General features: G+C 43.5%; 1 pseudogene; it reads right to left on the bottom strand.

Annotated features, from left to right (window-relative positions):
* Positions 1-7,672: 7,672 nt before the first annotated feature.
* On the bottom strand, positions 7,673-13,443 carry LOC118596197 (annotated as a pseudogene).
* Positions 13,444-14,704: the final 1,261 nt, after the last annotated feature.

Below are 14,704 nucleotides of genomic sequence, written 5' to 3'. Positions count from 1 at the left end.
TTCAATATTAATATGAACCAAAGGTAGCTTCTTTATCTCCTCTCCTTTGCATCAAAACATTTTATGCAAATTTGCAGCTTATCTGGAAGTAATTGGAGACTCTGTTTGAGTTCTCCACTGGAGATCTCAGCTTCCTGAAACATGGGGTGCTGTCAAACCTCACAGACACTTTTACATAATCAGAACCCCGTGAGCACAAGGACTGCCTGTGGGGTCTGCTCGTCCTGGAGTTGAGAATCCTGTAATCACATGGTCTCTTCTGTTGAGGTCTTCACTCTGCAAGGGGTCTGTCATCCAAATGCTATTAGCTTAAAGGCTTGCTCCAGAGCAACACATATCTATGATGCCCAAAAGACTGCCACAGTTGGCCCACATCCTGCTCCTGGGAAAGGGCAGCAATAACCAGGAGAGTAAAAGGAGACTCCTGGGGGCCTCTTAAGTCCTCACAACTTCTAGGGAAAGCTGAGGGTGCTTGTGGATTTTGTTAAAATCAGTCTGGCTATGTGTATAAAGGATGGGCCACATGGCACTCCAAGCCATGGAAAGCAGGAATAAGGAAGGGACTTGGAGTGTAGTGATTGCAAATTAGAAACCAAAAAAAAAAAAAAAAAAAATTGTGACTGCAGGTAAAGCTTGAGCTAACCACATTGCTCTTTAGGCAGTTCCCATGAAGATCCTCAGATTCTCCAGTTGTCTATGGTGGGAGACTAAGAGACCACCACAGTCAGCAAACCAAGACAGAGCCTTCTGTCGAAGGTGTTCTCTTGGGAGCTTGCCTGGAGAAACATACAAGGTCTACCTAGACAGAAGCTCTTGAAGACAAGATGCGTCAAGAGCACCAGTTCATGAAATGTGTCCAGGATGTGGTCCTTCCCAAGCCTGAACAGTTACTAAGTTTTTTGTTTGTTTGTTTGTTTTTTTTTTATGTCTAATCTTTTATTTGTTTAAAAAAAATTGCTCTTGACAGCCCTTTTTGAAAACTGGGATATTTCTTTCACTGATCCCCTTGATAGCTGATTAATCAATTTTCATCAAGAAGATTTTATGATTTATTTCCTGGTCCTTTGAGTCTGAACTGTCCATGTGACCTAAACAGGCCAGTAGAATATGGCTCAGGTGATAATATACCCAGCCAACTGCACAGCCCTTTCTTCATACCCCTGCCCAGACACATGCAAACAGATACCTGTCAGTGAGGATTGTGTCAGGCCTCTGCTGCTCAACTTCCTATACCAGCCAGGCCCAGGCAGCTCACAGGTAAAAGCCCAGTTCAGCCACACCTCCCTAACCCAGAAAAGCAGCTTGGAGAAGGAAGAAATTGGATTGAGACTCCTGAGGAGGTTGTTTCAATCTTGATCAATTCACTGTCTTCACACTGCCCCTGTCAAATACATGACCTTAATTCTATGTTAATATGGCAGCTTCTGGTGGGAGAGCTGAGCAGTAACCCTTACTTTACAGATGCTATAACAACCTAGTTATTATGAAAGCAGAAGTAAAGATCCTCACTAAAGGCAACATTAGAGCTAGGAGGAAATAGACTTCTCAGTAGAATGGGCTCCACTGAGAAGCTCCAAAAAACAAACCTAGAACTTTTGTTCCCTTTGCATGAACACCCATGATGCACTGACATCTGGGTCCTGCTGTGTACTCTTTTGGAATTCATTGTTCTCCTGATAAATTCAGCATCTCCTAATCAGGATGTCCTGCCTACTGCTAGGATGTCTCCAATGACTGTGATTGGCACTTCTGAGCTAGAACATCTTCACTGCCTGAAGCATATGTTGTAAAGGAGAGATGTTGTAGCTTTGAATGAAGTCCAGAGAAGCAACAAGACATATTGGAAATATGAGACAGCTTGAGACTCAACTCAGGTTGAACTGGGGCAACAAAATCAAACAAAAGCCACACACATATCAAAACCACTCTCTTCAGCGCTGATGACAACTCTAACTTGAAGTGTTCTTGTGACTATCGATAATTTAAAAATGGATTAGTCTGCTCTTCATCACTCTAAAGAAATTCTGCAGTCGGGTACTTTAATAAAGAAAGGAGCTAAATACACCTAAATACAGCTCATGATCTTGGAGGTGGGAATTCAAATAGCATGGTGCTGTCTCTAGAAAGAAGTCATAGAGATATCACACCATAGTGATGTCCCCATAGTAAGAGTGTTAGCAAAAGAGAAAGGTAGAATGGGAAGATGGGGAGCTGGAGAGAGATCAGAGGGTCAGGCCACTATTCTAACAATTCTCTGTAAAGAAGTAACACATGGTCTCATGCAAACTACATGACTTTTTCTGGCGGCTTCCCTTCCATCCCATGACCTAGTTAATTCTCACCAGACCTCATTTCTGGAAGTACTTAGCACCACTCAGCACTGCCACAATATTGTCTCCTTGGGGACTGAATTCATAGCCAAGCCATATCAATGGATGAGAAAGTAGAGTTTTGACAGGCCAAGCAATATCCTCACAACCCAGAGAGAACAGTATTGAGTCTCTGCTCCTCTTGTGCCTATGGACAGCTGCCCTTCACCTGTGCCAGAGGAATGAGGCAGGTCTTCTACTGGGACAGTCTCAAATCAGACTGCCAAGGACAGGATGTAAATAGGGTCAGTGTTCTGAATTCCAAGGGACAAACACAGAAAGAGAGGGTGGGAGACTCTTCCAGTTGCACAGGGAGGGATGTGCTTGATTTGGCCATATTTCACTGTACAACAAAGCAGTCTCCATCTATCATGAAGGTCATGAAGAGCTGAACAACCACTTCCCATACAGTGGGCTGCTAGTCCCCTCTCTAGGGTCTGATACCCTCTATTGTCATGAGTTTGGAGGGGTTAGCTCTCTCAGTTATATTCTTTGCTAAGATCACCATCCTCAGATGATTCTCTCAACCTTTGATGGACACAGGAAGAGAAATATAGTCATGGAATAATTGGAAATGACCATTTTTTCCACTTTCATATGGAGACAGCAGTTGCAAGCTGGAGAGCACAGTGGCCATTCTCTGTGATAGCTAGCATCCCCTTCTACTGTAGTAACTTAAGCCTCTGAAGCCCGGATAATAAAACTAATGTATTTTGTGTGTAAGAAAGACATAAACTGGGGGTGAGGTATAGAATGCTTTTGGCTGAATGTTTGCATACTCATACCCCCAGAATTTTTATGCAATGGAGTTTGAAAGAGGGGACCTTAAGGGTAAGTAAGTCTTGAGGGTGAAGCAAGGCTAATCTTTCCCATACCCAGGATATTTGTTCCCTTGAGAATCTACACAATTTCAATAAGCTAGGTGTCCCTTTGGCCTCGGGTTCCTTAATAAACCAGTGCTCTGACCCTGCTCATGTTGCTCTACAGCACTGTCATGCTGCTCAGATGAGATCATAGATAAATCATGCTTTGGTGACAATGCAGAACTAAGATATGATTTTACTACCAACACCAGATGATTCTTTGGCTTACACTGTTAATCTCAGCACCACAGTTCACACCACTAATCTTCATATGTAGTTTCAGGACCTCTCACACTTCCATAAACCAGTGACAGGCTTGGCCTCAGGGATCCCTGGCTTTAGAGAGTTAGACTAAAAGCCAGGAATCACTTTTCCAAAATTAATTGGACTTTTAACTATTAGTACTTAGGGAATAAATAAAATGTCTATATAATTTGCCAAGCACAGAACAGAATGTAATTAAATTGGAATTAAAGTTCATAAACCTTATTTTAGAAGGTAGCTAGCAAGTGAAATTATGAACTAAAGCCTAGGTTTTGAAAACAGAGAAGACACTACTTCTTAAATAATTCCAACAACCCTAATAAGAAGAACCATGTGCTAACTAGTCATTATACCAGGTTTGGGGCCAGATGGTATTGAAATAAGCATGATTTTTCACTATATTAGAGATTCTTTAGCACTCATCCCTCAGATTTATATTTCTAAGGCAGATGAAGTCGTAGCAGATGTTGGTCAACATCTCTACTTTTCTTGGTTGGAGTGTAGTTCAGTGGTAGAACATGTGCTAGCTTGTGTGAAGCCTGAGTTCCTTCTATACCCATCATAGACACGTAGACAGGCAGATAGATAATAGGTGATGGAAAAATAGATTAATGATTGATAGACAGACAGACAGATGATAGATAGATAGATAGATAGATAGATAGATAGATAGATAGATGATAGACATACATAATACATACATACATATATACAATATACATACATAGATATATAGAGGATAGAAAGATAGACAGATGATAGATAGATAGATACATAGATAGATGGATAGATAGATACATAGATAGATACATAGATGATAGACATACATAATACATGCATACATATATACAATATACATACATAGATATATAGATGATAGATAGAAAGATAGACAGATGATAGATACATAGATAGATGGATAGATAGATGATAGGTAGATAGAAGATACACATAGACATATATTCAATATCAATAGATTACATTAAATACCAAATACATTAAATTCTTTTATGGAAACTGCATTCATTATCCACACTTCGTACTTTCTTCCTAGAAAAGAATCCAGGCTGTAGTTATAAATAATCCTTTGGTGGCCCTACCCCTCTTCCTCCAGAATCATCTCTCATGCTTTGGTCCTGGTGCCTCCAGGACAGCCCTTTCTCCTCTAGACACCATCTCTGAAGGATGTCACTTACATTCCCCTCTGTGACACTCACATACAACCTGTGTCTCCCACATGCCATGGTTAAAATCACACAGAGTTCTGACATCTTTGAAGGAGGTTGACAAGGTCAGTCAATTAGCAGTGACCTTGTCCCATCAACACGTGTTCTTGCAGTAGCCTTCTCTGCTTGGATTCCCCAGTGAACTCATTTATGTGAATTAGATGCTTGCTAAGTCAATGGAATGTTCTAAGATGGCAAACTCTGGTCTGGTAAGAGAAGTCTGGTCTCTGACAGGGAAATAGTATGACTTGTGGAACACTGGACACCTGGTAAGGCCCCTCCAGGCAACACTTGTAGGTGGTTGTACATGTTGGATGTACCATTGTGAAATTGGTGCTGTGACAAGCTAGAGAGAAGGTAGTTTGACCCAGATTGGCTGGGACCAGCAGTGTTCTGTGTCCTCAATAGTTCATGGAAACACACAATGCTGGCCCTCACCAAATGGGCACACTGCCTAGAATGAAGACAATGTCCCTCCCCAAGGCCACTTGACTAAACAGTTACACTCTAGTCCTCCACATCCAGCCACCTTGGCACAGATCTGAACATGTGGGTAGAAGTGAGGCATGTGCATGAACAGGAGCCTCAGTGAGAATGAGGCTGACCAGGGTTTGGGTCCTCTCTTGGCTACTTCCAGCCTTCTCTACACTTCATGTGGTTACTGTGATGGCAAGGTAGGATGAAGTGAATTGAGGAAAAGGAATTATCTCCATCCTCTCATAAAGGTTCCAGGTAATGTGGACCCAGAAGAACTTTATTCTTTCAAAGTTGTAAGTTGTTCTTTCAAAGACTTGTCCATGGCAGCTAGGTTAGGATAATCTGGTGATAGCAATCCAGGTTTTTACAAACTAAAACATCACTTTTAAGATTAAAAAGCATGTTTAATGTTTAGATAAGGAAAAAGTTTTCTTATGAGCATTAAAAACTTACAAGGTAAATGACAGAAAAAATTCTACTAAAAATATATGTAGTAAGATGGAGGGTATATGCCCGAGAGTGGTAGCTGGATCTTGAGGTAGATTGATTTTCAGCTTCCTGAGGAATCTCAACACTGATTTCTATAGTGGCTCTACCAATTGAAAGCCCACCAACAATGAATAAGTGTTCCCCTTTCCCCACATCCTCACCATCATCTGCTATCATTTGTTTTATTAATCTTGTCTATTCTGACTGTTGTGGTAAGAGGAAATCTCAAAGTAATTTTAATTTGCATGATGGCTTAAAAATGTTGAAGACTTTTTGTTTCTCAGTCATCTGTGTCCCGTCTTTTTAGAACTCTCTACTCAGTTAATTACTCCACTTTAATTGGGTTGTTTATTCTCTTGATGTCCAGGGTTTTTTGTTTGTTTGTTTGTTTTTTGTTTTTGTTTTTGTTTTTTTAGTATTTCTTGTATTCTACATACTAATACTCTATCAGATTTGTAATTGCTAAGGATCTTTTCCCATTCTGTAGCCTATCACTTGACTCAAATGATGGAGTCCTTTGGTGTACAGAAGCCTTCTAACTTCACAGCATCCCACTTATTAATTGTTGTTCTTAATACTTGTACTACCGGGGTCCTGTGCAGAAAGTCCTTTCCTGTACCATGATTTCCAATGTGCGCACTCCTTTCTGTCCTGTCAGATTCAGGGTATCTCATCCTATGTTGAGATCCTTGATCAATCTGTAGATGAGTGTTGTACAGGGTGACAGACATAGACAATTTGGTTCCATTGATCAATGTGTCTGTTCTTTTTTTTCTCACAAGCAATTGTGTTTTTTAATTGATATTCAGTCTCTACATACAATATTGCACAAATTAAAGATGTATCAACAATTCTACTTATGGTAAAACTCATCAACAATCATAAAACTACAAGTTGGTGCATTTTGGTGGTAGGTACTTTAGTAAACAGTGCAAATATTAAACTCAGCTACTTCATGAAAATCAGCTTCCCACAAAAGAACTCACAGGTTACTTAAGATGTCAAACACAAGTCAAGTCACCATCACTTTGAAGAAAAACTTGGGATCCAGGTGTGGTAGCACATGTCTCAGAAAGCTGAAGCAGGAGGGTCATGAAATCACAACTCAAAAAACTTGGGACAAAAATACTAAAAATTCAGAATTTCATTTAGGAACCAGAAAGTATACACATATTGGGAACTCTAAGAGGACACTTCCATGTTCTGCTGCATAGGTCCTGTGCTCCAAGAGTAATTCCACTGGTGCAGGATCTCTGTAAGAAACTATTGTTTCAAAGTTCTAAACAAACAAGGTGGCAATTCATACAAAAGGGTTTAACTAAGACTCTTCCATTCAAAAGAAAACTAATGCAATCTCCATAAATTAAGAGAGATTTATGAAAATGCTACCCAGGCATGAAGCCAGGCCAGCACTCACCTCCACTGACTGTCTCACACAGCACTGGTGTCACCTGTGAGGAAGGGAGAGCTGGGTCCAGTCCTAGCTCTTCTAACCTGTACCCGGATCTAGTCTTCATACACACAGTTAGGTGCTGTGAGCTACTAGCTGGCTGCTTGTCACAAGAGCTTCCCATTGAAAGGTCTAAGCAAACCATCTTGAAGCATGCCCTAGGGGATGGACTGAGACCAGGTCTGCCAGGTCCTACCTTCTCACACCATCACTCAGAAGTCTGAAACTGTTGAGTGGGCAAATGAAGCATCTGATAATCATATTTCTAATAAAAATGCAAAAGGCCATGGCAAATGTGAGAGGGAAGTGGGGTACCACCATGCTGTTGCCCACAGTTGTCCTGACTATGAGATTAGGAGTTGGTAAAAGGTTGAGCAAGGACCCAGCAGGCGTAGTCTCAAGCCATTCACTAGGATCTATGGGGGCACACCTGTTATCTGTTTCCTCAGCTCCCAAAAAGCAATGGCCACAAAGCTGGTTCTAGCACATACTCTACAGTGTTAACAGCAGGGTAACAGTTTTCTGTATAGAACAGATGACCCAAAGAAGCCAATGGTTTCTCAGTTTCTGTGCTTTACAGACAATACAGATACCAAGTTTTCGGGACTCTTAGAACACTGGCTTGATTTCCAAAATGTATCACTTTAATTTTTCCCCATGAGGTGGCCACACATTATAAACTCTGAGCACATGACAATCACATGATCTCTTCAATGAGCTCCCAGGTAGATGCCGGCTCTCCTGGAGCTTGGAGTCCTGAGGTTTCAAATGTTAAAGCTTTCACCACAGCCACAAGTCCCTTTGATGTTGGGGTTATTGAAAACAAACTCACTGGACAGTTTGTCTTCCACATAGTCCATTACTGTTCCTAAAAGTGTTAACTGTGCTTTCTTTTCGATGAACACTCTGATTCCATCTTGAATAACTTCATCAGAATCTCCTTTTTTTTGTCTTTGTATACTCTAGGGTGTAAGAGAGGCTATTACAGCCCCCGGTTCACACACCAACTTTCAGACCCACATGCTCTGGCTTGTCTTTAAGAAGCTGTTTTATCTTGTTCACAGCTGAGGGGGTCAGCGTGAGCACCGCCCGTGTGGCCTGTAGCTTCCTCTTGCTCACCGCCCCCCCCCCCTCACTGTGGCGCAGACCAACGAGGCCGACTTCGCGGCGCCCGCAGCCTCAGGCCGGAGCGTGATAGCTCAGCCTCTCTCCATGGACACGGCTGGCGCTTTGACCAATGTGTCTGTTCTTATGTCAATTCTATACTGTTTTTATTACTACAACTTGATATCGGAGATGATATCGCCACTGGTTCATTTGTTATTCAGGATTGTTTTAGCTTTTCTGGGTTTTTATGTTTCCATATGAAGTTTAACATTTTATTTCATTTTCTGTGAAAAAAAATGTGTCAAAATTTAGATGGGAATGATGTAGGTTGATTTTGGTAGAATAGTCATTTCCACAATATTAATCTTACTGATGCATAAGCATGGGATATTTTTACATCTGCTTGTGTCTTCTATTTTTCTCTGATGCCTTTTTTGAATTGTTTTTAATCATACTAGTCTTTCACTTGGAGTGGTTATTTAGGCTAGTGGAAAAGGTATTGTTTCCCCGATGCTTTTCCAGTGTTTTGTTGTCATGTGTACACAGAAAGACTACCAATTTTTGTGTTAATTTAATGCTGTATCCTGCTACTTTGTTTAAAGTGTTTATCAGCTGTGTTTGAGGTATGTATAAAATTATATGATATGACATGAAGTTGGGTTGGCAGGGAGGTGATCATCCAGGTTATCATCTGGAATGACTTGAGAGGGGAAAGAATATAATCAAAATATATTGTATGAAAATCCAAATAACTTTGTGTGTGTGTGTGTGTGTGTGTGTGTGTGTGTGTGTGTGTGTGTGCATGTAAGTTCATTTTAGGAACTTAGTGAGGTACACACACTGGCATAAATATGGAAATTATTGGGCTATCATGCACTTTATGGTATATTTTTGTGGGGAGGGTATATGTCAATCTCATAGAAATACCAGAGAACATACTTGTCTCTTTTACAAAGCTTGCTGCTGTCAGCCATATCATAGGAACAACATAGACCAGGCGAGAACCTTCTGCGTCTTCAGCAAAGCAGCAGAGGTGGCACAGTGAGGCCCACAACATCTGCACCTTGAACCTTTCATAGGATGAAGTCCTCATAGTCAGCACTTCCCAATGTGGCCAAGACACAGGGATGTCATCAGTTAAGATGAAGCCCTTACGGTGGGCCCTACCCTCAGATGCTGTCATCATAGAAGAGGAAAACCTGGACACATGCAAAGGAGCACAGACAGAAGATGATGTGGACAGACAAGAAGAAGCAGCAGCGTGAGCCCAGTACAGAGGCTGGACCAGATTCTCCTTCAATCTAAGAAGGGTCTTCCCCTTCCGTAGCTTTGTCTTGGACCCCCAACCTGCACAACTGCAATACTATACATTTCTGTTGTCTAAAGCACCTTTGCTGTGGATGTTGTAACCAGCTGGGACTGGCACACTGGGCAGCTCCAGCCATGTAGGGCCCTTCAGGAGCTGGTACCCTGGTCTCCCTTTTCTCAAGGACCCAGCAGCACCCACTATGCACTCTGTCACCTTCTGTCCTGCACTCACACCTCGTTAGCTCATGGTTCTCCAGGAGGCCACAGGAAGTGGCCAGTTCTCCCCATAGCCTCCTTCCCAGAAGCACTCTAGGCAGGCTGCAGCACTAACTAGGTCATTACAGACATCAGTCTCTGTCGGGAGTTTGTTTCATTAGCTTCACACAGACACGACCACCCTGGAGCAAAACTGCAGAACAATAGTTGAAGCTGCAGGGTAAAGTCTCAGACTGCCCAGACGCCCTCCTATGTCTGAACCCTGGAGGATCTGGCTGGTGACAGTGTTGTAAGGACAGCCATGAATCAGCAACTCAAGGAGCAGGGAAATAGAAGGCCAATATGTCTGGAAGCTAATGGGGAGGGAGGTGCCTAGCTATGAAAGATGGATTGATTCCCATGAACGGCAGCTCTGCTGGAGAGGCGTGCTCACCCTAGCTCTAACCTCAGCCAGGATGCAGATGGGACCAATACCAGTGGCTTTTGGAGAAGGATGCTTCTTGAAGGTCCAGGCTCCAGGATATGCTTCTCCCTACTCCTGACCTCACTGGTTAGCAGCAGAAAGACTTCAGAGTCCATGTTGACTCTCCCCTGGACAGACCCACAAGCTACCTGAGTCTTTGCTGTCTATCCTCACACATGAGAAGTGAGACAAGCTCTTGGGAGAGAGCGTGAGTAGACTGAAAGATCTGAGAGAGTTAGCATGGGCATCTGGCCTGAGGCCAGCCACTGCATGCTCTTCGTTCAGCACTGGGTCTCCTGAATCAAGCTGTCTGGTGCCTTAGTTTTAGAATCAAGAGATGAGCAGAAGAGTGATCAGCAGAATGGCAGCCATCTCAAGATCTGCCATATTTATCAGAACTATTGCTAACTTTAAAAAACATGAATGAGTTAAGTAACCAGAAAATCAAAGCAAAGTATATTCATCAAGAGAAAAAAAAAAACCTTCAAGGAACTACTACCTCCATTTAGGGCAGAGGTCAGGATGCAGACAGGTAGAGGTATGAGGGCATTGTTGCAATGCACTATGGCCATCCAAAGACAGGGGACTGATTTCTGCAGAAGGCGTTTCCAGGGAGGAGGGGCACAAGCACCATTACTTTCACACTGCTGAGGAGGGATGAAAGAATGGTACCTGATGGCTATTATCAGAGCAGAAGTCTGAGTGCTGACACCCGAGACATGTTAGTGTCACAGTTACTGAGGGCAGTTTCAAGTGGATCCCTGACAGAACCAGAACACCTCGGCATTCAAAGAAGATTGCTAAATGATCATGGATCTCCCAGCATCCCTCACTGGACCACAGTCCTGCCTCTACCCCTCCCTACAGGAGATCCCTGTAGCAGCATCTGAGTAGGCCAGTTGTCACATAACACAAAGGCATAAGGAGGACAAAAAAAGCACACAATTTAAAAGATATCATCTCATAAGAGTCAGCCCAGCACAGCTGGGAAGGGTCTGTATCTTGGTAAAGAAGTGTCTAGGTCATGAGACATCCTTATGTAGCCAACAAGGGTACAATGTCCCTGCTCGGTCTTCTCCAACTGTTTGTTACTTTGACCCAACACAACCCTGCTCTGACAAAGCTGTGTCCAAGTTGGCCTGACACATAGTTCTTGAACCCGGGAATTGCTAAGGGAATTGGCAGTGGCTGTCCTGCTGCTGGGCTGGTCTTCTGGAGACATACCACAGCACTTGCACAGAATCACACTCAACACTGTAAGAGTAGATTCAACTTACACCCAAGCCACAAGCTGGAAGGGGAGGGAAGCACAGCTGGAGGGACCAGGGTCAGCTAGGATGGAGATGCCTGATTCAGAGACTTTTGAGCATCTGAAGCGAATCAAAGACATCTCAGAACCAGAGAAAAGTTGTCAACAGCTTGAAAGAGATTCAGGGTTTCTATCAGCGTCATGTTTTCTGCACATATCAGCATGCTCTTTCTACCCATGTCCGACCAGCTGGTGGAGGTCTACAGGGAGAGGGATTCGGCCACGTGCTAGCTGCTTCTTGGAGGCAGCATCCTTAGATCTAAGCACCAACACTGCATGCTTTGCTTCTAATGATTCTTCTGATCTAATTGTCACCATGTATTCCATCACCCAATGCTGTACAGCCCCTGCCGACTTCCTCAAAGAACCAGTAGCACTGTGGCTGAGAGAAACTGTCTTTCTCGGGGCTCAGCATAGCTAGGTGGGTGTGAGAGAGGGCACTGGGGAAGCTCTAAGGCAGATCAATTCTAGGCCAGTGCTTGTTGCTGGGCATAGCCTGACTGTGTATGGCAGGAGGCTTTGTTGGTCCAGGCTGCTTTGTTGGCCATGTGCAGGGGGCAGCACACATCCTCTGTGTTTCTTCTTGCAGTAATGACTGAACCAGCCTCAGAATTCTGATGCCTGGGAGCCATTTCTGGTAGCACAAAGGGAAAATGACACCTAGGCAAAGAACAAGTCAGCTCTGACACCAAAGAGACACATGATAAATGGAAATGATGAATTCCCAATGCTGGGGCACAATTGGATAGGAGGGATCATTTATCAAAATCTCCAGCACCTTATGCAATGGAAAGAATGCTAAGGGTGTGAGTTGGTTGGTGGGGAAGTTGACACCTTTACCAAGGGTTTATATAAAAATCTAATGTGGAGCTTTAATTTAGCAACCTATGCTTTCCAAGTAAGTGAATTGGCATATTTTATCTGAGAGATAGTCCTTTGTATTTGCTGCACCACAGGCACAATTTATCACATTTCCTGGTACATGCTGACATGTCAGGGTGGTGAGGCCTGACTCCCTAAGAACTTGAATTCCTTGTAAGCTTAGACATGACACCTGCCCCCACAGTGTGTCATTCCTACCACACACAGAATCTAGGAGAGATGCTGAATGCCATCAGAACTGCAGGTGTCCCTGTCCATGGCAAGTGGTCTCACACACCCCTCCATTAGACGAATTCCAGCTGTGTCACCACTGAGCACCTCTCAGCAGGCCCTAGCAACCGTGAACTGGGGTTGAAGACAGCTGGCATATTGTGGTGGGATTTTCCTCACATGGGCTTCCATGAGAATTGTCTCAGCTGCTGTTTCCACTCACTCAGTGACCACCACCATCTTCACTAACATCTCATCCCTGGCAATCATATCATTTCACTTCTAACTTACTTCTGAGAACACATAAATGTGTTTCTGTGTGCCTGGGATGACATCCCGGGAGAGACATGAGCATGTCTTATTGTGTAGGAGAAAAAACTGAGGCCATGGTCACAGGAAGACTGCAGGCTGTGGTTTAGGTCTTTGGGCTTTCTTTGCAATATTCCCTTTAGAACAAGTTAAATGCTCTCACTTCCAAAAGCTCTGCAACTTCACCCTGCACAGCTCTCTGTGTGTGATGATGTCCCAGTCCTTGGCTGGGGGCATTAAATGGAGCATGTGACTGTCCCTTCAAGCCCACCTGTACAGAATAAAGTCTGCACTCTACTTTCAACTCACTTCCTCCTGCATGCAAGTAGCTTTGGAAAATATGATTGGCACCCACTAGGCCCAGGAATCCCTGGGAGCACAGTGGGTGGGTTTGTAGGAGGTACTTGACCCACTGATTTCCTCCGTTCCCATTCTTACACTCTTAGCTATGGCCACTTCCCACCTCGCTGAGCTCTGGCTCATGTCCAGCTCCACATCCATGCTGAGCGGCTCCTGTCCTCAGAAGTCAGAAGGCACCAAGGCCAAGCATCTTGCATCACAAGGATGGCATCCTCAATCCCTCCCATGCAGTGGGTATCACAGATACATCTCGAAGCATTTCCTCAGGTTTGCTTATCAGGGCCAAGGGATCAGTTTAACAGAGCTACTGAATAAGATACAAAGGCCCAGGGTTTTAAACAACAGAAATGTATCATCTCATAGTCTGGAGGCTGTATGTTTGATTCTAGAGCATTGGTAAGGCTATTTCCTCTTGGGAATTGTGAGAGAATTCTACACTGGCTCCTCTCCTGGTGTTATAGCTTGAATGTGAAATGCATCCCATAGGTTCATGTGTTAAATAGTTAGTCCCCAGCTAGTGGAACTATTTGGGGAAATTCTAGAAATTTTAAGGAGTGGAGCCTAGCTGTAGCAAAGAGGGCAGTAGAGTATGCCTTTAAAAGTGATATCTGGTCCCTGGTTCCATTTTCTCCCTGCTCTTTGGCTGTCATGAAATGAACACTTCTGGTCCTTCTCCATGCCCTCCTATTCTGGCTACTTGAGAAAAGCTAGATTCATTTTTTAAAAAGAAACTTCAATCAAGAAAGATTGGCCTGTAGGCAAGCCTATGGTGCACTTTGCTGATTGGTGATTGAGGTGGGGGGCCCAGCTCACTCTGGGCAGTACTACTCCTGACCTGGTGGTCCTGAAAGCAGGCTGAGCAAGCCATGGGGAGCAAACCAGTAGGTGACACTCTCCCATGCCCTCTGCATCAGCTCCTGCCTCCAGGTTCTTTGTGTTGAGTTCCAGCCCTGTCTACTCATTATGATTGAATGTGCTATGGAACTGTAAGCTGAAATAACCCCTTCTCTCTCTATGGTGCTTTTAGTCTTGGTGTTTTATTACAGCCATAGAAACCTAACAGGACACCTCCCTCACTAGGATGATCTGTCTCACCAAGGGCCTAGCAACAATAAAGTAGACATGATATACTGAATCTATGTGGCAAAAAAATATGTTTGAATTAGGAACCCATTATAGTTAAATATAACCCCCCCCCCATAGTTTCATGAGTTGGTTGCCTGATGATGTCTTTTGAGGCAGTGGTGCAATCTTGAATGCTCTGCAATAATCAGTGAACTCATAACATAATATTATTAGGAAGTGATGAAAGGTAAAGAGGTGGTTTGAAGGTGTAGGTCACTGGGAGTGCACCTTTGGGGGCTATATTTTAGCCATACTTTGTAGTGGGTAGCCATCCCAG

The sequence above is a fragment of the Onychomys torridus genome, chromosome 15, assembly GCF_903995425.1.
Source record: "Onychomys torridus chromosome 15, mOncTor1.1, whole genome shotgun sequence".
NCBI lineage: Eukaryota > Metazoa > Chordata > Mammalia > Rodentia > Cricetidae > Onychomys > Onychomys torridus.
Note: the sequence above shows the minus strand (reverse complement) of the source record. Positions and strands in the feature narration are given on the sequence as shown.